This window comes from Diabrotica undecimpunctata, chromosome 4, assembly GCF_040954645.1.
Source record: "Diabrotica undecimpunctata isolate CICGRU chromosome 4, icDiaUnde3, whole genome shotgun sequence".
In the NCBI taxonomy this organism is placed as follows: Eukaryota; Metazoa; Arthropoda; class Insecta; order Coleoptera; family Chrysomelidae; genus Diabrotica; species Diabrotica undecimpunctata.
The window spans coordinates 1,185,635-1,209,964 of NC_092806.1; the positions used below are offsets into that span (position 1 = coordinate 1,185,635).

At 31.1% G+C, this 24,330-nt stretch overlaps 1 protein-coding gene and 1 pseudogene across 3 annotated transcripts in view; both read right to left on the reverse strand.

The window, feature by feature from the left end:
* LOC140439031 (uncharacterized) overlaps nucleotides 1–24,330 on the reverse strand; it is a 359,260-nt gene that overhangs the window by 279,872 nt on the left and 55,058 nt on the right. The gene's annotated exons all lie outside the window — the stretch shown is intronic.
* On the reverse strand, nucleotides 11,911–13,888 carry LOC140438045 (uncharacterized; annotated as a pseudogene).

Consider the following 24,330-nt stretch of genomic DNA (forward strand, 5'->3'; position numbering starts at 1 on the left):
AGGTAGGTGTTCGGCGTAGATTTGGAGACGAGAGAGGGTTTTAAAGTACCTCAAGAACTATCGCCAGGAGTAAGAAGAACGATTCTTGCACTAAAATCAGTCAGGTGGTGCCCTGGACTGAGATGTTTTTTGAAGATTTCAGACTCTATAAAGACAAAAAAAAGGAAGTTGTAATTAAAACACTGGATGTTGCAGAATGGACATCTATACAATATAATGTAGATAAAATTAATTTTTGCAAATCTCCTTTAGTTTTTCAAAGAGACTAGAAATTTAGTTCAGACTAGAGATTGGAAATTTCGAACAGTTTAGTTGTGATTTCGTGATGACTATAATACTGAAATATGACTGATTCAGAGTAGTATGTAGTGATATGCAAGATTATAGGTGTAAGCTAAAGAATGAGAACGGTATATAAGCCTCAGCTTTTAAAAAGAGAAGATCGTATTCATAAAAATCGACGTTTTGAATTTGAATTTTAGGTGTTAAAATTGAGAAACACAAAATATTTGGTATATAATATTCTTTCTTTTTTCCATAAATTTTTGCAGTATTTATAAGTACAAAGGTTAAATATAAAAAAATAAAAACACAAATATTAATTGTTTTTTATTAATTATTTTATTTATTAACAACTAAAATATTATCGTTATAATAATAATTTCTGTCTTTCCTGTCTAATGTCTATTTAATTTTAAACGAAAAAAAAATAGAAAAATAGCAAAATACATCCACATTCTACGCAATTTGCATTGTACACTAAAGAAGGTAATATATAACAGTGTATACAAGTAGCAATAACCTATTTAAAAGTTATAATAATCTTAATAACAGCATTGCATCAGAAGCTATCATGGCACATGCAACATTCTTGGTTAAATTACATACAACATTAAATATAGCTCTATAATGTAGATGTCAAATTTAATTATATCAACGTGCATCACAATGAATAGATAAATTTATCAACCTGATGAGCAGAAGCAAATAAAATACGAAATTGTAATAATATTGAAGGGAAAAATGAATTAAAAATTACAATATGTAAATGAATAGAGAAAGAATCAACTGTTTCTGCAATTTAAAAAACGCTATAAAAAACAACAAGCAAACTACAAAGAAATGGACTTTATATGACCTTGAAACTAACATTTAAAATTTTGCAAGAACAAATAGATCAAAAGATTCAAAGATCTTATCCACATTTTGTATAACGGAATTACCGAAATCAACGAAATGTCACTTTTGGCAAAGGATCTCGCCAAATCTTCATACTTGGCAGCCGTGTTACTGGTTGATACAGTCACTCGTGTCAAAATGTCAATTTTCATGTTTTGTCTAATTCGGCAATTACGCTCGCTCAAGCTAATTTTTCTACGATAAATTGCCAATCGTATTAAACATACAAGACCTGATACCACGCTTTTCTCGGAATTTTGTGCCTTCTAATCAAAACCCCTCTAATTGTGCTAGTCGTGTTTTATCACTGACACAATTGTTACAATTTTTACCAAACTGACATTTTCCTACTGTGGGACTTGTCGAAATATCATTACTACTCAGCTGTCGTCGAAGACTTTCCTTTGAAACGCGATACCACGCGGAGATTTGAACGCTGTTCTTCTTTTTGTATTTCACACCCCACGGAATTCTTAGAGGTAAAACGGCCAACGGTATTCTGTTTGCCACAGTCTGGTTAGTTGAGTAGGTCGAAAATTTTTACTGATTTGATGCTAATCTTTTTAACTGAGGACATTCTACGCGTTGTTAATCTGAGCACAATTTCAGTTGGCATCCAACAATGTCTTGTAGAAAAATTACTATAGCTATCTTTTAATGTCCATCCTTTGCACTTATACTTTTAGCTGTTCTTAAAAATATTTGTTTTTGGAGAGGGAGAGTTAGCATTCTTTGAAGATGTATTTGGGATCATAGTTAGCTGTCGGGAATGATAGGAAGCGTTGTCAACCATGACACTATCTTCAAGTTTGAGATCAGTTTTTAATTTAAGCCTGCTTCGAGTAAATATATCATGACTACAAACAAATTAATCGAGAATAGTTAATCGATGTCAAGAAGGGCTATTCTATGACGCTACTAGTGACGGCGCCGTCTTGTGGCGCTATTTCCGTAACGCTCACGTTAGTGTTTTACTGTAGAGAAAAAAAGTAGGACAACGCCAGTATAAAGACTTTGCTTCAAAAATTTATAATTCCACAGTGTAAATTTGTCTTTTTCTTTACTGTTAATAGTTTTTTTGAAAAGCAGTCCATAGACATCGATAAACATAAAAATCATACTATGAGTTACCTTAAAGAGCTTTGGGTTACTCTTTGCATGGTGCTTAATATATTATAAAGGTCAATAAATTCTCTCCACTTCAAGGACATGTTGTTCATCTTTACCACAGCATCGATCGAAAGGTAGAAAACTGCATCCAGGTACGAAAAACCTGTGCAAAATTTTCTCAAAGCGGTAATTTCTTAATAGAGTATAATAATATTCCACTACGAAAACAAGTACAAAATCTTTACTGTCTTTCTTTCAAAAATCTTATTTTTCACAAAAAGTGTATTTCGTGAATAAATGTATTCTTTTGATCTATTATCAACCGCTTTCTAATATTTCGTTTTCAGTTTTCATCACTAAATATTTTACATTTTTTTTTATCTGCTCTTGGCGTTGTTTTGACTCTCTCATAAAAATGGTTCAGAGTTATCATCACAGTCACACACACATCACAGCACATGGTTCTAGTTCACTTTCTGTATCACCTAACTTACTCATTTTGAAGACAAATACGTTGCAAGTGTCACAGAAATATTTTGGGTTAGGTGTACCATCAGTATTTCTCTGCAGTTTGAAGAAAGAACAATACATTTGTCAAAGATGCATCTGTGTTGCGCCAAAGACAATCTAAATTTCCAGTTAATTTTCAGTTAAAATCATTATCATTGCAGTCAATATTAGAAAGCTACTTTTTAAATAAAAGAAGTCACACATAACTCATTTTAACAAAATAGTGCAGATAACTCTTTATTACAGCAAAGTCAATTATAGTGACTACTTGTAGAAGAACAAGAGTTTAAAGGTAAAACCCTGTAAGAAATTATCCTGTATACAAACCAGACTTAATTAAAGCAAAACGTTGTTTAAGGTAAGTCTATAATAAACATATCAAATATAATTAGTTCAGAGCATATAATAGAGAAAAAAACAACAAATTTGACAATGTAATTAATTTTTCAGACAACCAGTTGTCGATATTAATTATCTATGTAGACGTTCTTAAAAAATTACCCATCGAAGTTGATTTATTGGTAGCTGAGTAACCAATAGTCGATTATTTATTACGCCAAAGGTATTAGGAATAATTAACCAGGTTCATAATTCATGTATAGAGATTACAAACTGTCCAGATAAGACATAAAAGACACCTGTTAGTTTAAAGGATTACAAGTACAGTACCCTGGTCTTGAAGATGTTGTTTAAAATCATAAGAATATATACAGGGGGTCCAAAATTAACCAACCATTTGTTGGTAATTTGGTCCGCACATTGACTGACGTGATAGTGATATCGATTATTTTAATAACATAAATTCTGAATTTTAAAACCTCCATCACTAACCTCCAAGTAATATTTGAAATTTTTCTTATTATTCTTGAATGATATGATACGTTTATGATCACGCTATGTTTAGGTAATTTAGGTAAGAGATTTTTCAAACCATAATTTAAAAATTGAACTTTTCATATTCTTATGATAATCTAGAGATGCGTCTTTAATTTTTTTTACGACAACATCGATCCATTTTCTCCATCACAGTGTAAAATTATAATTATGTCCTTTATTAGAACACTTTTTGTTATTATTCGTCTAACTTTTTTTCACGGTGTCATAAATATCAAACTCATTTATCTGTCTGATATAATTATTTTTTAAACAAACTATTCTAATACTTTCTATTAATTTCTGGCACTTGTCTACAGTTTTGTACTTAAAATTATTGGGTTTAAGGAATAATCGAAATGTTGCTGCTGAACGTAAAATAATGTCTTTTCAAACCAATTCACTTCGAAGACTTTAAATAATTGGAAAAATATTAGCCGCATACATTTTTTATACTGTTCTGGTTATAGGATAAATTAGGTGTGGATATATTAGTCTGAATTTTCCACAATCTCTTCTCTTCTGTGAAGAAGAAGATGATGGGTATATCCAGGAGCGTTTTTCTAGCTGGTTTATTTTGTTCCATCCGCATTACATGCCCTATCCACCTCAGACGTCATATCTGAATATGTTTCACGATATCAGGCTCCTGGTATATTCTATAAAGTTGGAGGTTATATCGTCTTCTTCACACTCCATTGTCATTCACTGCTCCATAGATTCGCCTTAGTACTTTTTTTCGAAACATCCTGTTTTCATTATTTTTTGTTAGAGTCCAGGTCTGTGAATCAAATGTTAGGACTGGTCGTATTATTGTTTTGTAGAGTTTTATTTTTGTATTTCTCGATATATGTAATTGTGGATTTAAGGACGAGATTAAGCCCAAAATAGCATCTATTGGCCTTGCAAATTCTGTGGTTATTCTCTGCGGTAGTATTATTTTCAGTGTTAAGGAGCTGATTTAATATTCCCAGCTCTGAATTCTGTTTCTGTTGATGTTAAATTTCTTATAGAATGCTCTGAATTCTTTCTCTGTGTTGAGGTTTTCTAGATATTTAAGTTTCGTATTTAGGTGGTTTCGTTTTTTCTTTTGTATATCCTCTTTTCTTCTCTTCTCTTTGACTGGTAATTCTCTACAGTTGTTCTAGTTCGTCGGGTAAGCATCTTTCTGTAGGCTTCATTTTTTTTTCTTCGTTTCATTTTTGCATTCATCGTCAAACCAATGATTTTTACGGGCACAAATTTTTGTTCTTCTTTCTCTGCTGCTTTAATATCTTCCTTTATTCTGGTCCAGTAGAAGTCCATATTTGTCTGGCCTTTTTCATTTACATTTTGATTCCTTGGCCTGTTGGTGATGTTTTGCACATTCCATTTTGTTGTATCCATTTTATTTTCTTTACTGGTGTTTAAAGCTCTAGCTCTCAATGTTGAGATCACTAGGCAATGATCTGAGTCTATGTTTGCGCCTCTATAACTTCTGCAGTTTATTACGTCTGTTTCATGCCTTGAATCTGTTAAGATGTGAGCAATCTGACTCATTGTTCTTCCATCAGGAGAGGTCCAGGTTACCTTGTGTATGTTCTTGTATTTAAAATAGGTGCTAGCGACTGTCATATTAAGAGCTGCTGCTAAGTTTATCAGTCGTAATCCATTATCGCTACTGATGTTGTGTAGGCTATGCCTTCCTATCGTGGGCATGAAAACTCGCTCTCGTCCTATTTTTGCATTCATGTCCCCTAATACAATCCTAATGTCATTCCTGAGACATCTCCTTTAGGTTTGCTCTAGGTCTTCGAACAACTGTTTTTTTTTATTTCGTCTAGTTTATCAGCAGTTGGGATGTGTGCAACGTAGAATCAATACCAAGAATAAACTCTAAAAGTCGACAGAGTTGCTAATGTGGAGAAGCTGAAAATAATAGAAAAAGAAAAAAATAAGTAAAGACAAAGCTGCAATACACCATTCTATAACCTATTATTATCATCATCATTAGCCGTTTATAGTTCACTGCTGAACATAGCACTCCCGTAAATAATTCCATTGCATTTGATCTTGAGTATCTTGAGTACCTCGAATCATATCGTGCAATGAAAATGAAAAATATTTGGCAAAAGAAATATCATAAGAAGACGTATATCCTGGGTCAGAAAGAGTGGTTTGGATGCAGTTCAGATGAACTTTTCAGGCCAACTGTTTCTAAAGATAAAATAGCCATGATAATAGTGAACCTTCACAGCGAAGATGGTACCTGAAGAAGAAGAAATTTTATAGCGTTATTGCTATTAACATCAATAGATATTAGAAATATAATCAATAGTCTACATTAATTCTTATTTATTTTGTAATAGATTTGTTTGGTTTGTTCTTATTGATGCTTTTATATGTAAATGTTACAACTTAAATATTGGATTTGTCTAGGCCTTACTAAAGGTCATTTAAGTAAATTTATTCTCCAAGGTAGTCACTGCTTCACCAATGACTGGAGTTCTCGATTTTTAAGTAGTTAATTTGTTATGATTAACTCATTTCACAGTATTGTCTCAGATTTAGAAGAGCTTTTACAAAGACCACACATAGATAAATAATATATTTTATGACGTTTAGGATAAACCACTTATCCTGTATATAATATTCGTGTATATATATATATATATATATATATATATATATATATATATATATATATATATCCTGTTACTGGGGATTAAACATGTTTTAAATTACCTTATGTTCTTTAAATTTATGTAAATTATAAAACCGGCGCGTTAAACTGCAAAAACTGACTTTAGTGGCAGTAGTAGCGCTAATGACCACACACATAGAACACCATATAAGAAAGATTCTATTAATGTCAAAAACTTTTATGATCCTATCTTTATACGTAAACTGAAATTAGCAGCTGACTGTAACTCAATGAAAATAAAACCGTTAAATTTTCTTATAGTTTTCTTATTGTTTTCTGGTAGTCAGTTTAATTTAATTGCTTGAAATGTACTATATAAAAAGCAAAATTATATGGATATGCTATTGCTAAATAAATGATTCAAATTGCGACTTAAAGAAATGAACTGATCATCAAGATTTTAATACTGAAATTTAAGGCAATGTTATTCTTTTTCGTAAGTCAATAAATTTATTCTCAATTATAAGTTTTTATTGGAAAAAATAAAAAGAGGCTTCTTTATAAATTATTGTAGAAAAGCTATTCTAAAATGTAATTTTTGGTTACGTCAGTCTAGTGATTTTGTCAAAATTTCATAAGCGAACATTGCCAAAAGGCAACAAACTTATATAAAACCAGAAAGAAATTTTGCCGGTAAATAATTTTCTCTCGAATGATATTGGATAAGACTATTTCACGAGACAATTAACGCACCATATCCACGAAACATAATCTTTATTTATTTGTTAACAATAAATGTACAATTATTATAAGCTATAGTAGTATGCTCGTTCTTCTCTACCAAAGCATGATTTTGTATATTATTGACCTTTAGCATTTGGGAACTCGAAGGTCCAGCTTCATTTGTTGTTCTGAGATTTTCGATCAACTTCTTGTGATAACTGGAAACCAGCTGCAGATATCACGGGCAGGAAAGTCAGTAAGAAACGTGGCGTTGCTATGACATTTTATCAGCTAAAAATAGTCTAGTGAAATAGTCATATATATCCTTCAAATATATTGTTTTTTATTGAACACTGGGCATCCACAGGGAAAAATTATATTCTTAATTAGTCGAGGGGCAGTGAGGCAATATTTGTCTTTTTTCTTCCAAAGATTAGCTATTTTTTGCCTGGAACCCCCGGTCTTTAAAGTGCTGTATTAAATATTATTTGTGAATAACTTATAAGTAATTAATATCTTTTGTTGTTTATTTTGTTTTTAGAAAAAAATTTAATTTGTTCAAACAAATATTGTTTACGTCAGCTTTCAAATAAGAATATTTGTATTTAGGGCGTTAACAGGTATCTGTTTGGTAAGCTTTTCTGAAAAACGTCTACAACATAGGAAACAATATAGTTTTACTTTTTTATAGATAAATTAATTAATTTATAACAAAACTAAATTAAAATTCTCTATTCAAGTTACAATGGATTAAAAAAAAAGAAGAAAATTGCTCCATTTGAAGCAGAGAAAATGCATACAATAGAATTTTTTTACGTATACCCGATTTTAAAATTTATATTTAAAGGCAGCCGCATCAACCATATTGGTTATTAGCGGATGAATTTAATACAAACAATAATGATTACAAATAACAAATAAATAACATACTTATATGTGGTTCAATATGTTACAGTCTCTTAAAAATTTCACAATATTTTCACTGGTACACTCACTAAAAATGTCCCTTATAACTGATGGGATTTTATTAGTTAGTCTTTCAGTACTATATTTGGGACACTCCGTTAATACGTGTTTCACTGTTAACGGCACGTCACAACTCGTACATTTTGGTTGAGGTTCCTTCTTCATGAGATATTCATGGGTGAGTTTGCTGTGTCCTAATCGGAGCCTGGTTAATACAACCTGAAGGAAACGGCTAGGGGCGTTGTTAGTCCATCGTCCAAAATTTGGTTTAATTTCTTTTAACTTTGAGGATTTTTCTTCCCAACATTTAGTCCAATTACATATCAGCTTTTGTTTAAAGTACGGATTGAGATCTTTTGCTAATGGTTTTATTATCGGTCTAATATTTGGGGAATTTGCTATTTCCCGAGCATTTTTATCAGCTAGTTCGTTTCCTTTAATGCCTATATGTGATGGTACCCACACGAAGACTAATGTTTTGTTTTCCAGCTGCTGCATCTTGTTTTTAATTAATTTAGCTATCGGGTTGCAAGTGTACATTTTTGACAGTATATGAAGGGAATTGATTGAGTCAGTAATAATAACGAATTTATCTGGTTTGACTGTTTGTATGTGAATTAGAGCTCTGTATATTGCATACAATTCTCCAGTTATCACAGTGGATTCTGTGGGCAATTTGAAACTTTTTATTATGTCTCTTATAACAAATGATGATCCTACACCAGAAGTTGTTTTAGATGCATCTGTGTAAACTTGGGTATATTCAGGGAAAGAAGAAAGTATTCTATTATAATTGCTTATAAATATTTGTGGATTAGTTTCAGATTTATGATATGATGATAGTTCTAAATTTAAAGTAGGCAAAGGTATTAACCAAGGAGGTGGCGTGTTTACGTTTGCTGAATGTGTTGAGGGAAAGTTAAAAATTTCAATAGAGTTTAAAATGTTTTTGATCCTTAATTGAAATGGTAAATGTGTTCTTATATTGATATTTGATAACGATGGCTGAGTAAGAAAATGGTTGTCAGGTTGTAGTGATGATTGTTTTGAAGCGTAAAATAGACTAAGTAATTTACGTCGTTCATGTAATGATGGCTCTCCAAGTTCCCACTCGAGACTTGCAACAGGAGTTGTTCTATAAGCTCCAGAGATTATGCGTAATGCATTGTTGTGTATAATGTCTAAGATTTTTAAATTTGTCTTCGACGCTGAAGAATATGCAATGCATCCGTAATCCAATTTTGATCGAATTAGGCTTCTATACAACAGTAATAATGTATCTCCGTTAGCACCCCATTGTGTGTTGGCTAAACATTTAAGAAGATTTATACCATTTTGACATGATATCGCCAATTGTTTAATATGTGATTTCCAACTTAAAGTTTCGTCGAATGTTATGCCTAAATATTTTATCTTTGTACTTCGTTTTAAAAACTTTGTGCCGAATTTTAAGGCAGGTATGTTAGTGTGAATAGGCTTTTTGGAAAAAATAATATATTGTGTCTTGTCAGCTGAAAAATAGAATCCACTCCTATTAGACCACCTTTCGATTTTATTTAGTTCTTCTTGTAAAAGTTTGACCATCGAGTTAATATTTTTTCCTTTGATAAACATTATCATATCATCAGCATATAATCTAGCCTGTGCAGGTCTCTTGAGATTTTTTATAACATCATTCATTGCAATTAAAAAAAGTGTAGGGCTAATTACAGATCCTTGTGGTGTTCCATTGTCTTGAGACTTAATACTAGAAATTTCTCCATTACTACGTACAGAAAATTTGCGTTCATGTAGAAAGTTATTCAAAAATGCCAACATGTTTCCTTGAATTCCCCAAGTCTGCAGCTTTGTTAATATTCTGTGTCGCCATGCTAAGTCAAATGCTTTGTGGATGTCAAAGTAAACAGCTATGCATTTCTGTTTGTTACAGAAGGCTTCATTAATTTGACTTTCTAAATATAAAACATTATCTATAGTAGATCTCAAAGGACGAAATCCAGCTTGTTCCGGTATAAGTAAATTGTGATGTTCCAAATGCCACATAAGTCTATTATTTATTATTTTCTCTAGCAGTTTGCAAGTAGAACATGTAAGTGATATTGGCCTATATGATTCTGCCGCTGTAGCCGGTTTGTTAGGTTTTAGTATAGGGATGACAATAGCTTGTCTCCATAAGTCAGGAAATTTATGTTTACACCAGATTGTATTAAAAAGATTCAATAGAAAGTCTAAAGCTTCGTTAGGTAACTGTTTTAAGAATATTGCGGGTATGTCATCTGGACCTGGTGATGTGTCTTTTAACATTTGGATTGTTTCTAATAGTTCTGTTTTATTAATTGGAGTATTTATATCATCGTTATTGGCTATAATTTCTATTGGATTTGCTTCTTCTTCTTCCCGATATCGTAAAAAAGTATTGCTGTAATTTTCATTTGTAGATTCTTGTCTGTATGTTTCAGCTAATTCTTCTACAATTTTCTTGTTTTCATTAATTATGTTTCCATTTCGTTCTAGGTATTTTATTCCATTTTGTGTACTGACGCCAGAAATCTTCTTAACTTTTTTCCATGCTGATGACATGTTTGTATTCCTGTTAATACTTTGAACGTATTTTTTTCAGGACTCTTTTTTAGATCTGGTAGTAATTAATTTTGCATATGCCCTTTTTTTCTTTAGCTCTATTAAGTTCTCATTGGTTTTATGTCTTTTGAAAGTATTTAAAGCTTTTTTACTTTGTTTTATTGCCAATTTACACTCTTCATTCCACCAGGGAACAACTTTGTTTTTTGTTATATACTTTGTTTTTCCCATTGCAATTGTGGCCGCTTCAGTGATTAAGTTATTAAACAATTTTAAAGTTAAGTTTATGTCTTCTTCAATTATAGGGATATTCGGTATTTCTTCAGTAATTTTTGTTTTAAAAATGTTCCAGTTGGCTTGCTTAATTTTCCACTTTTGCAAAGGATTGGTTTTTGTTGTGGGGTTGGAAATTTTTGTTACTATTATTGGATAATGATCACTTCCATATAAATCGTCTACGGTTTGCCATGTGTGATTTAGTAACGTCGATGGGTCAGAAATAGACAAGTCAATAGCTGAAAAATTTCCAGTAGCTGCGTCGAAACGAGTTTTAGCTCCGTCGTTCATTATTGTTAAATTCATGCTATTAATTACGTTTGCTAATACCTTTCCATTTTTAGTTGTTTTTCCGGAACCCCATAGAAGATTATGGCTGTTAAAGTCCCCGAGAATTAATTTTGGTGATGGAATTTGCATAGTTAAGTCGGAAAGTTCATTTCCTTGGATATTTTGGCTCGGGGGAATATAAACGTTACATATGTTCATTTTTTGATTAGTACCTATTGTTACTGTTACTGCTATTGCTTCTAAGTTTGTTTTAATTGTTATTCTGTTTACTTGTAAATCGGTTTTAGCATATATCGCAACACCGCCACTAGCGTGATTTGTTTGTCTATTTTGGTAGTAAACATTATATGACCTCAAGTTATACGCATTGTTGCCTTTAAAATTAGTTTCTTGAAGACATATAATATCAGGTGAATATTTGGCGGGTGTTGGAGAAAAGTGGTATAAGTCTAAATTTTAAGTTTCGAGAAAAACGCAATTATAGTTTTTTTAAATTTAATATTGTTGTTACGGATACAAATAAGATATTTTCGTTAAACAATTTTTGGAAATGGCTTTGAATTTGTTGGATTAAAATAGATCTACTAGTAAAAAGGACCTAGTTGTACAATTTTTTAAAAAATATATGACTTATATCACTTTTCACAATTATTTATTAAAAAACAAAAGCCCTTCCGGAAGATATAGGAACAAATCTAATTATTAATTATAAATAAAAAAATGTGAAACTGAAAAGTTTTATGTTTACTTAAGGGAATACATTTATAATCAAATACAACTTAAAAGTTTATTTCATTTTTAAAAATTTCAATTTCTGTGTGTACACTCTCCTCGTCACTACTATTTTCATCCTCGGGTAACGTATTTCGTATATCCTCCTTCGTAGTTAATATTCTATAAAAATCATGAAATATTTCTGAAATATAAGGCAATAGCTCTATCAAGTTCTTTTTTTTATCGATGTTTATTGGATTGGGACCTTTATATGACAGAGGAATTTTTATGTTTTTAGGCCACGTATTACCTTTTCTTAAAAAACATACGCTTTTAAATGGTTTGTCTACATTCAAGCTACTTTTGTATTCAAGGACACCAGGATTCTGTGAAAATCTCAACCATTTCATTTGTTTCCACATGACTTTTTCTCCTAAGTTGTTAATTTTTCTTTGTTGAAGGATATTCTTATACAAAGAAGAAAACTCAAGAAAATCCGATCTGCACATTTCAGTAACTAAAAAAGTTCGCTTATTTCCACATAGTCTTACCAAATTCATCCAGTCTCTTGGGTGTTCTATCGAACATGGATATCTTTTCTTTTTTTTTTTTTTCTCTATAATTGCGTGATCTGAATCACACTCCATGTGGGTGTGACCAGGAACAAGAAATTTGTGGTTAATGTATGATAGATTGGGATTCTCTTTTAAAACCATAATGAACATTGCAGGTAGAAAAAAGTTCTTGTTTTGTCCTGCACACGTATCAAAATATAAGGTGATCTCTTTTATTTCAGGTAAAATATGTGAAATCTGCTTGTATAAGCATAACGCAATCTGATTTGCACCCCGTCCAGCTACGTCCTCATGCCACATAAAACACATTGCTTGATTATCATTAAATCTATGTAATGTTAAATTAAAGGTCCACAACTGCCTTTTATAGAATGCTATTGAAGTCTGAAGATCAGGTGTGGGAAGACACTGTTGCAAATCAAACGTATAAATGATTTTTGATTCATTTGCTAACGCAACATTTTTATCTATACGCTTAGCCTCATAAGCGTTTGATGCTTTTTGTTGGTGATTATCAAGAAGATTTTAAATTTCTTGCATTTTTTGTGCATCTTTAGTTGTTTTCAGGAGCATATGATATTTATCGCATGTAGCGCAGGTATCCTTTTTAGGCTGTTTGATTTTTATTTCCAAGGAATGGAATACTTCTTGATATTTGAATTTCGATACTGGGGTTTTCTTGTGAGGTAGCCATTTTTTGTATTCTTCATACATTCTTGTTAAGGTATAGTAATGAGGAAGATATATCTTTGATGAGTCACGACGACAATAGTGACTCTCATACGTTGGGATTGATCCAATGTGAACTCTTACTAATTGAATATCTTGTTCGGGAGTTTTTGTTAGATGGTGAGGCAAGACCTCGCAAATCATCATGTGGCATTGCAGAAGCTGAACAAATCTTGCTTTTTGTCACATCGGTTAGAAACAGTTTTGTTTCCTTAAAAGTTTTTAGGAAAGAAGTTTGACAAACGTTAACTAGTAGTTGACCATTTAGTGGTAAAAAATATTTGTGTGACGGAAGCCTATTTTTATGTTTTTTGTTTTCTAATTTACATTTTGTGGTTTTTGTGGATAAAGACCAATATTCTTTGAAAATTTTCTGTCGTTTTTCTTCAGTTATCCTGTCTTTGCATTTTAAGCAGCAACTTAATAGATCCTGAATGTCCGTGCTTTTATAACCTTCCCACTTTTCGTGGTGTACGATAACCCAAGGTTTCTGTTCTGCTTTCGTTCCTCACGAATTAGCCTAGTTTCATTTTTTAGCGATTTTCGTCCAGGTTTATTTTTTAAGATTTCTCTCTCTTTGAATTTCTATTGCCGTAACTACTAGTATATCTCAACATATATCATCAGTTTTCAATTTTGGAGTTAAAACATTTGTGATATGTCAACATATAATGTTTTTCCCTATATTTTTTAATGAGAATAGTGATATATTTTTACATATACCTTTATTCACAATCATATTTTACCAATAACTTTTGATATATTTGCGCTTGTATCACTATTCACAAATATTAATCATAAAATTGTATAGCGAAGACTATTATAACTAGACTTATTTCAGTTTTCTCTATAATTTTTTTTTTCCTGTCTGGCAGATAGAGGCAAAACAAATAGTACTAGAATATTTATAACATTTTTCACTATATTAAATGATATTAAAAATACTTATATCATGTAACGCAAACAAATAACACCTGCTTGCCTATTAAATTGACTTATATCACTTCACCCTATCAAAGATACATGCATTTGAAAGTGGTATCTATGTTTAACTCATTTTTTACATTTTTTGACTTATATCACTTTTCCCCAACACCCGCCATTTCTTAATAAGGACCAGAAATAAGGGTAGGCGGGTGTAAAAACTGTTTAAGTTCCACTGTAAAATATTATTATACATGAATTTATTTTTATTTAAATAATTAGTTTTGAGATATATCGCTGTCGTCAGATGAGCCAACATGTTCGAGCAGTTGTTTGGTTAATTTTTTACTTAGTCTAGTACATTTAATTTTCATATTTCGATCTTCAGCCTGGGTATGTATTTCATTTATCATTTCTATAAGAGATGGAATATGTAGGGTATAGTCTTTAGCAATGCTTAATGCATCATTACTACCGTGAGTGTTCTCTAACAGATTAGTGAATTGTTGACTATCGAGTGGGAACTTGGGATTGTGATTGTCAATAAAATTGGTTATCTTTTGGGGCAATTCTGGAAATTCTAATGAGGGTTTATCTTTCGACTTCAACTTTTTCTTTGGAACTTTTGGAACAGGTGTTGGAAAGTAAGATTTTGGTTCTGAGGAATTAGTAATATCTGGTGTATCTTCTGAGCTAGATGTTGCAATTTCAGATAAATTTCGTTTGGAGGTCTTAGGTTTAGTTATCGGAGTTGTTTGAAATTCATTAGAAGCGGGTATGTCAGGATTGGGCTCATTAAATGTAGGAGTAATTGGTGTTGGTTCACATATCATTTCAGGGTTAGTAGTATTTGATATAAACTCACCTACATTATTGCTGTCTAAGGAATGGTTTAGAGAGGAACTTTCTTGTTGTGATCTAGTATATGAAGAAGTTGAAGTTTGGAGTTGAAGGCCGGCACATTGAGATGCAAAATGTCCTGGTTGCTTGCACTTATAGCATAATGAATCTGTTGTGAGAAATATGCGATATTTTAAGTCATCATGATTAATTTCTAGTGTATCGGGAATTTGGAAACTATCTTCTGGAGGAGATATGTACACCTGTCTTCGAAAACTAAGTATGTGACTATACGCTGGATCGGTTGCTCCAATTCGTAAGAATGTAAGGGGTGACATTAGCTGTAATCCAATGATTTTTAACTCGGTTTCCAATAAATTATGTGGAATTGTGGGACTTACGTTGGATAGAACAAGTCTTTGTGACGGGGTAACTAGCTTTCGTACTGGTATTACTGTGTTATTAATCTTAATAGAATTATGTTCTTTTAAAAATTTGTCTACAGCTGATTTACTTGATAAGTATACACAAACACGGTTGTTTGAAATTCTGGATGAAAAAATTATGTTTTTTGGATCTACAAGTGGTCCCAGTTCTAATAAATAATCTTGTAATTTGAGGCCCTCTATTGCAGAAAAGATAATTGCCTGATCTTTGCTAGGAAAAGTTGTTGGTGAGTGAATCAATGCTGTGGAGTATTTTTTAGTGTTTGGTGAGTTCTCAGTCTCAATAATAACATTGCCGTTATTACTATTCATTTTGGTCGTTTTCGATTTTTCGGTTTCATCAATTCGGCTGAGTACGGATCTGTTTTATTTGAAAGTTGACTAGCAACCAGATTTTGATAATTGCTCTTTTTATTTTAACCAAATTGTTAGGTTATTTAGGACAATAATTTATTCAGTTTATTATCATGCAATCAAACAAAATCAAAGTTTTCTTTACTCACGTATGATTTCCTGCACTTAAACAATCACTATAATTACTTTAGTAATAATTTTAACTTGTTAATTATCGGTTTTTACTATTAATATTTCAGAGCTGTTTGTCACTCTATTTTAAAATTTGAAATTCAATTTTCTTTAACCTAGTTATTTTGATATTTTTCACCTGCAATACCGACCGTTTTTATTATTTTGTTATGAATATGTTATATATAGAAAAGTTTGTCAAGAAAGAGCTTCGAAAGAAAAATGTAATGGCTATTATCCTATTGTTTATAACTTCACCGTCAACTTTGATTGGTTGTAATTCAGGAACAATTGCTCGTATTTTAGCTTTTTTATCAGTTTAAAATATTCCTGAGGCCGTCCTAGTAATGCAATTTTAATTATATAAAGTATGCTACATAGGTCATCAGCACATATTTATAGACTAAAAAGCAGCTTACGACTCTGTGAATAGAAAGAATATGTTCAAAGCAATGAAAAAGCTGGAAATACCAATTCAGTTGGTAAATTTAACATAAAAATGTAGAGTAATTTAAAGACTTGAAAAATTTTAATGTAGAGTACGAATTGAGGGAAACTGTCTGAACCTTTTAAACAAATAACGGGCTACGCCAGGGAGACCCCCTCTCCTGTATACTGTTTAATTTGGCTCTGGAAATAGTAACACGTGTGTTACAAGTCGCAACCATCGGTTCAATATATAATACATCAGTGCAAATCCTTGCATATGCTGATGATACCAATATTGTTGGGAGAACGGAAAACGCCGTACGGGAGGCGCATTAAAAGAATCAGCTAAAATGGGTTTAATTATAAATACCAACAAAACGAAGTATACAAAAATAGGCTCGCAACCACAAATCTTAAGACCTCTTGTTATATAAAACGACGTCATTGAAGCAGTGAACGAATTTGTATACCTGGGAATGCTCATTAACACTGAAAATAATACTATCGCCGAGATAAACCGCAAAAAGTAATGAAACATATTAGGATGTTAGAACCAGATATCGTAAAATATATTAAGATAAGACGTCTGAGGTGCATAGGGCGTGTAATTTGGATGGAACAAAATGACCTAGCTAGAAAAATGCTCCTTGATAGACCCAATGGTCAGAGAAAAAGATGAAGACCCAGAACAAGGTTTCTTGGAAACATCGATGTAGACATGAGAAATATGGGAATAACGTGCTTGGTGGAAGAAGGCGATGGACAGGGACGACTGGTGGGGAGAAATTCTTGAGAAGGCTAGGATTGTAAAGCCAGAATGACGATGATGACTCTATGTAGGTGGAGTGCTTGGTTTAGTACGGAGTGCTAGTGGGAGCTAGTGGATATGGTTTAGTTTTTGTTGTGCAAGATTTTAAAAAATTTCAATTTAAAAATAAAATTATTATGAGAGATCTATTAAATCGATTTGAGTGAAATTTGGTGGTCTGTTTTATTATATTTTAAAGATTTCTAGTTGAATTATGAAAGTCCTGTGCAATTGTAATAAATTAAAACCTTTTAGTCGTTTTTTTCTTCCTGAAACTTTGTAACCTTTGGTTTCATATCCTGTATCCTCCTTTTTGAGTAACACGTTCAGAACAGAAAGTGAATTATTGTTTTCCTTATCCATGGTGAATTTGGTTTCTTCTTATGTCCATTTGTGAGTATTTCTGCATCGTTAATTATGGTGTTGGCACTGTCGTGACATGGATTATAATTTTTTGTTAAACTATTTGTTAGTAAGTACAGTCAATTGTGGATTAATTCCATAAAAAATATTTTGAAAAATATCCATTGAAAAATATTGAAATATAATCCCGTATTTTGTGCAACATCTTAATCTAGTATTAAAAAATATTTTTAAATTCCAGTTACACAATAAATCAAGAATTATAACGGCAGTACAATCTCAAAATTATAATTTCCGATAATCTTCGGATACAAATCAAGAATCTTTGAATTTATTTTTTCTTTGGTGCCATTAAGGAAGTTGCGTCGTGTTTAATTTTTTGTTTAGTGAGTTTTATATATTTTTATGACCTTATAGTACAGTAAATTTATTGAATTATTTAATATTATTTGTGTTTACAGTACAAATTTATAATATACCTAGTAAAACACTAGATTTAATACAGAAATATGTAAATGAGTGCACATAAAATATGCGTGTGAAATTAGATTAAAAGTCAAATTTGTCAGTGTAACAAATAACTATAAATACTAAAATCCTAGGAAGAAAATTTTAGTAAAAAATTTTTTAAACAAGATTTACATTTGTTAAGTAAACTGACCACATACGAGACTAAAAAGGGACGCAACCGAGCCTACAGATGATAACGCTTCAAATACAACAATTGATTTGCTCTGCTGACTTATTTTTGCAAAAGTGTGGTGGTTTTAACACTTTTGTTATAAATTCTTGAAGAAACAAATAAACATAATAGATTTCTTAGTAAGATATTTAAAAAAAAATAACAGGTATTATAATTTTCATTCTTTTTGCTCTTTGCTCATACCTAAGCCAAGTCGCCTTCCCTATTTATTTTTATTTCATAAGACTTTATCTTGGGTCATAATATTGAATAAACATAATATAAAATTTGTATCAAACCTTTATAAGAATTAACAAAGCAATAGGAAAAATTTGACAAAAAACATCCGAAGAAATCAAAACAAGGATATCTTCTTGTTAGAGGCTTATTTTAACTTGCTGCTCCAAACAAATCGATCTACATTGATACCAATCACTTCAGTGCAATGCAATCTTAACACCAGATTCTTCAACCAGGAATTTTGGCATCGGCATCTTTTTTCTTGAAACTTTTCCTGTATTATAAGTTTAAAAATTTCATATTTTGGTCCTTTCATTAAGTGTAGGTATTCCAAAATTGTCTTGTTTGCATAGTAATGATTAGTTCTGGTTCTTTACCAACCCTCTCCAGGACTTCTTTATTTGTAATTTCATCAGTTAATGACGTTTTTAATTACAAAGCTATATATAATCTCTATTTTTTATCGCTTATTTTAAGATATCATAGGGGAAGCTATTAAATAAGAAATATCAGGGATAAAAGTAAATGGGTTTTTATTTAACTGAGGGTTTGGGTTTTATTGAACGTATGGTGAAAATACCGTAAAAATAGCTTATAATTTAGACACTGTTGATGAATAGATGAATAAAATAATAAGAATCATTGAGAAGTAAAAATTAGTCAACATTAACCACCAATACTAATGAACAAAACGAAACTCTACTGAAATGTGAATTCTGAAGATCTCTTGGGTGGATCAAAAGATGAATGTAGAAGTGATAAGAAAAATGAAGTAATAAAAGTTGATAGTAGAATAAAAGAAGATAACTGCAATATCTTGGACATAAGGCTTGGAGACAAATGCGGTATGTTCTGTCTCATAATCCAAGGTAAAATATAGAGCATTAGAGTGTCGAAAGAAGACGAATATCTTCTCCGAAAAATGTAAGAAAATGGTATAGTTGTAGGTCAAAAAACTGAAGAGCAGTTGCTTTGACTATATTGCTTGCAAATCTTTGTAATGGAGATGCCATTAAAAAAATATATCCCAAAGTTAAAGGATTTTGTCTTTTTTCGTAAATTTCGTCTATTTGTACCATTTTATTTAAAATTCTATGAGACTACCCATAATATTATTTCTCTTTCTATAACAAAATTCTATAATTTACCTTTCTATAAAAAAACTTTGGTTTAGTAATAATATATCATTGGTTTTTTTATAATAGATTTCTAGAAAAATGTAGAGATAATGCAAGTACTCCGACCACGGAGCAGTAAACGAAATTTAGTTTTGCGAAACGCATTGTACTATGCACTGTATAATTCCATTTATAATAAAACCTTTCTGGCCTTTACGTGAATTTGACTCCGCCTTCGCGCAGCTCCATGGTCAGGAGTGTTTGAAATATCTTTACCTGATTAAGACGTGAAGGCTTAACTTTTGGGAAATCCCTAACCTTTTTCTTTTGTGTAATAAAAAATGGTCAGTTGTACAGTCGTTTACTGTATCAGAGTTTAGTTCTATTGAGTGTGCCGAAAAGCAAAGAACATAAATCACAATTTTTGGAATTTCCGTTTTTAAAACATTTGTATTATTAAATCAGTGCCAACCCTTTGTTATTGTTTTTGTTTAAACTACTTCATTTAGCAGTTCGCAATATTCTACTTTTTTCTCTTTACGCACTATTCAGAACAATGAGAGATTCATTGTGATCGTTGTAGGGATACAATAAAGATGTGAATTAAAGTTAATAATACAATAAAATAATATAAAATACAAAGTTCAATTATAAATGTGTTTGAAATAAAAAAGCTATTTTACATTGTTAATCTCGTTATTCCTGTACCAATACATCTATGTCATTACAAAAGAAAAAACAACCTTATCATGACTTAATTTGATTATCATCCAATTGTACTGTATTGGCAAAATGAGGCATTCATCTTTGAATAACAATAGAGCGCAGATACGGATCAAGCTTCGTGTGAACAATTTTCCTCTAATGAAAAGACTCGCTATCTTTGTGTCGTCTGTTTTAACCGTTAGTATCATAGCCGTAAGCATGATGTGTGGGAATTTTAAAAGTCTTGCTAATTTGTGTTTAGATATTTAAGACATTAACTGAACACTTATTTAATAAAATAAATTTTTAAACAAGATTCATAAAGGATTTGAACTGCAATATATCTAGTATTCTTATTCATATTTCACCAAATTTTGTTAGTGTTTTCTTACGTGTTTAAGCTTATTAAACTCTAATTTTCGTATTTTTGCACCACTTTTTTTATATTTTTACATTCACTATTCGATTTTTGAAGCGAAACTTCTCTATTGACGTATTACTATTTTCTCTACAGTAAAATGTTAAGGCGAGCACAAGTTGCTTCAGCTTTCTCAACGTTTGATTTAATAAAAAATATGATATATGTAAATAATAAATATATGTAAATATAATATAAATTTTTCACAGTTGTAGTTCAGGAATTTTTTTAAAACGATTTCTGAATTGCACATCAACAATTATTACAGTTTATTATAGTTCATTGTGATATATAACATACTAGCGATACCATAATATGTAATTTTATATACTTCATTATGCGCTTTTATATGACACGTTTATCTTAATTGACTTTTTAACAAAGCAAAAACTAGTCTACAATTTGCGCGTCAACAACCGTGTAATAACAAACACCAACTATTACTATAATTTATAGGAATACGTTTCTGTTTTGTACCGGGTTTTTCGGTTTGTGAATTAGAATAATGATGTCAATGAATTGTTCCGGTCTTTAGGCATAATACTCGTATTATTACATTAACGACGAAATTGAGATTGCCATTGAGATGGTTTTTCTCTAATAACTAATTACTTATATAGTCAAGAACAATGAAAGGAAATTACAAAATGTAATGATACAGTTATTTTTAATTTGTAGGTAAAGGTGACTATGATTTTTGTTCGTGTGTACTGGAAAACTGCTTTGATTCGCATTTCAAATTAACTTATCAACATGGTCTTTGTTAAAGAATAATAAAGTGATTTAAACAATGCTCTGACAAGTCAATACATTGATTTGTAGTACTTGACCTAAAAATAAGTATTAGTTTGCACAATATGTCCTCATTTAACACAAATGTTCCTGGATTATTCCAATTGCTGGTGATTAGATTCGAAGAAAATAATAGATTTAGAAGGAATCCAAAATGCATTTCTTGTACTTTATATCTTTTTCTCTTCTTTATGTGTATTTTTTTTTATTTTCTAATTCAAATGTACCAATATCCTTCAAACGTATTCTCAAGACAGCCGATGAAAAAGTAAAACACTCTTATATTCTTCAAATATCATCAAATATTGTTTAATCAAAAATTGCATCTTTTAAAAGCTGCCTTCATATTCGTAGTAAAGAATAAAATATATTCAAATTCAAACGAAGAACAAAATATCCATTGAACTTGTTATGTGTGCATTGTAGCGATTTAATTTTCCAGAATTTAAAATTTTGATCAGTTCTGTACAAATAAAATTTCGTAAACTTTGACTACACAATATGATTCCCAAGTTTCCATGCTATTTATGTATGTGGGTGTGATTAGAATAAAATATTAGTATTTTCCTGTGTAATTACTGTGAATACAGCTGTACCCCCTTTCTCTCGATTACCTAATAAAGACGTCTATACATCGCAACTCAAAATTCTAGTCTGGAAAAGATTATTAAAAGAATCGAACGACCCGGTTTCTCTCATTCTTATTATTTAATTTGTTTTCCTAATTATTTGTCACTCTAATTAAAACATAATATAAAAAATAATTGATGGATTCGACTGTTAAATAATGAATTGATAATATAGAAAGATTTTTATCTTAATAGGGTTTCGTGGCCAGGCTACATACCGAGCCGTTATTGATATTATTTCCTCATATTTTGCTCTACCGTTTCATTTCTACCGACTAGATATCAAGGGATTTTCATCTTTTTGGGGTCTACCTGCCGTGTAGGTTTTACGACATTATGTCCCCAATAATAGATGAATGACTTTAATTCACCACTGGCTGATTTTTAAGTGAGTGAGTAAATATTTTGTTTAGACAACATACGTTAGAGTTTTATACATTTTGTAATTCATTTTATGATTAATTTTATATTTAGTTCTTAAGCATTTTTATTCTTTGGGCCATATATAGCAGAGTTTATATGGGCCAAATTACAAAAATATTTGTAAGTACTGACCTCCTACCGGTTTTTGACCTCCTGAGCTATTTTTCGATTTAGCGTTTAAATTTGTGCGTTTCGAGATGAAAAATATGGATTATTTCATATATACGTCAGCATTATTACATTATGTAGGTATTAAGATAATAATAAAATTACTAAATGCCATCTGATCAATGTAGAATAAATGTCGATGACGACAATTTACAACTTAACTTCAGCTCCAATTTATCCAAGGTTTTTTTTTTCTTAAAAGGTGATTATTTTTTACTAAATTTGACTAAATTCATTAATGACATTCCTAGTTCCTTAGGATCTAATAACTTCAAATTATTCTTTTGTTTCTCTCTAAAGATAATCAATATTTTGAACTGGTCTCTGTTTTGAGTAGCCCCGCAAAAAGTCAAGATAGGTTAGGTCTGGAGAACTTAGGGGCCAAAGAAATTCCATATGTCAAAGTTTGTCGAACAAAATCGCAAACTTTTCTTACCATATTTCTTGTATTTCAATTAATGATAGGTCATCGAGACAATCACACTATATATTTGTTTTACATGAATATTGTTTGGATAGTGGTTACTGGCCACTGTGGTGAATACACTACTTTCTGATATATTCAACTTTTGTGCATTCTCACGTAACTTCAAATAACGATTTTACAAATCATTTTTGTGTCCTTTTTGACGTATTCAGGAACTAAAATTAAAAATTTAGAAAATCTACGTCTCCTCTACCATATATCTCCTAGTTTAAAGTCAACATATTACCTCTCAATCATCAGTAAAAAGTAATATTCGAATAATAGAGATTAATATGTAAAATGATTTCCTTTTGATTCCAAACATATTTTTTCATAAAATACTACAAAACTTTTTATTTGTCGACACAACCTTCTGTGTGGCATGTTGTAATCATAAAAATATTAAAAAAACTAAAAACTATGTAACGTTAAATATAAAAATGTCCATCTCCTTACGTTAGTTTATAATTTGCAGTTAAAGTTTGTCGTCTTCAGCGAGTTCACATTTTAAGTGAAAATACGTCTGAGAGCGCTTTCGATTTTTAATGGGATGATTTATTTTAGTACCTCTGGAAGATGCGGACTGTAGATGAGTGCGTTGCGTGCAGTTTTTGACGATGAATTATTTCCTTGGCGCTTTATTTATTAGGTAGTTGATAGTGGGAGGAGACGCAGTTAATTTTGTTGTGAACTACACAGTCATTTATTCAATCTAAAACCGAGAACGTTGCATAAACTGTATTTTGTAATACAATCTTAGTTCATATAATTATAAAACTACTTCATTAATCATCATATGTAAAGGGTTTAGTGAAATTGGATTGTACGAAAACAGGAGTAGAAACCAATGCATCTTTGATCGCGACAAAAGAGCTCGGATATATACAAAGATTTTTACCAAAAAAGGCAGAAATCCGAACATATCGCCTTCCGACGATATAATAATGAAACAACTAAAAAGTTTCGAGATAATCGAGATATTTATTTCGATAGATATAAAAGATTGCTTTTTAGTTCATAGTGATATTTAATCAGTGGCATGCGAAGATGAATCAGAGAAAGAGGAACAGGACATTGAGGAGGTTATAAATCACGACTTCATTCAAGGAAACTATTCGCGAGAGCGAAATGCTAATCTCACTTATAAAATGGAAATGCGTGCTTTTATAGAATTCTTATATTTATCTGGGCTAGGTCACTGTAAT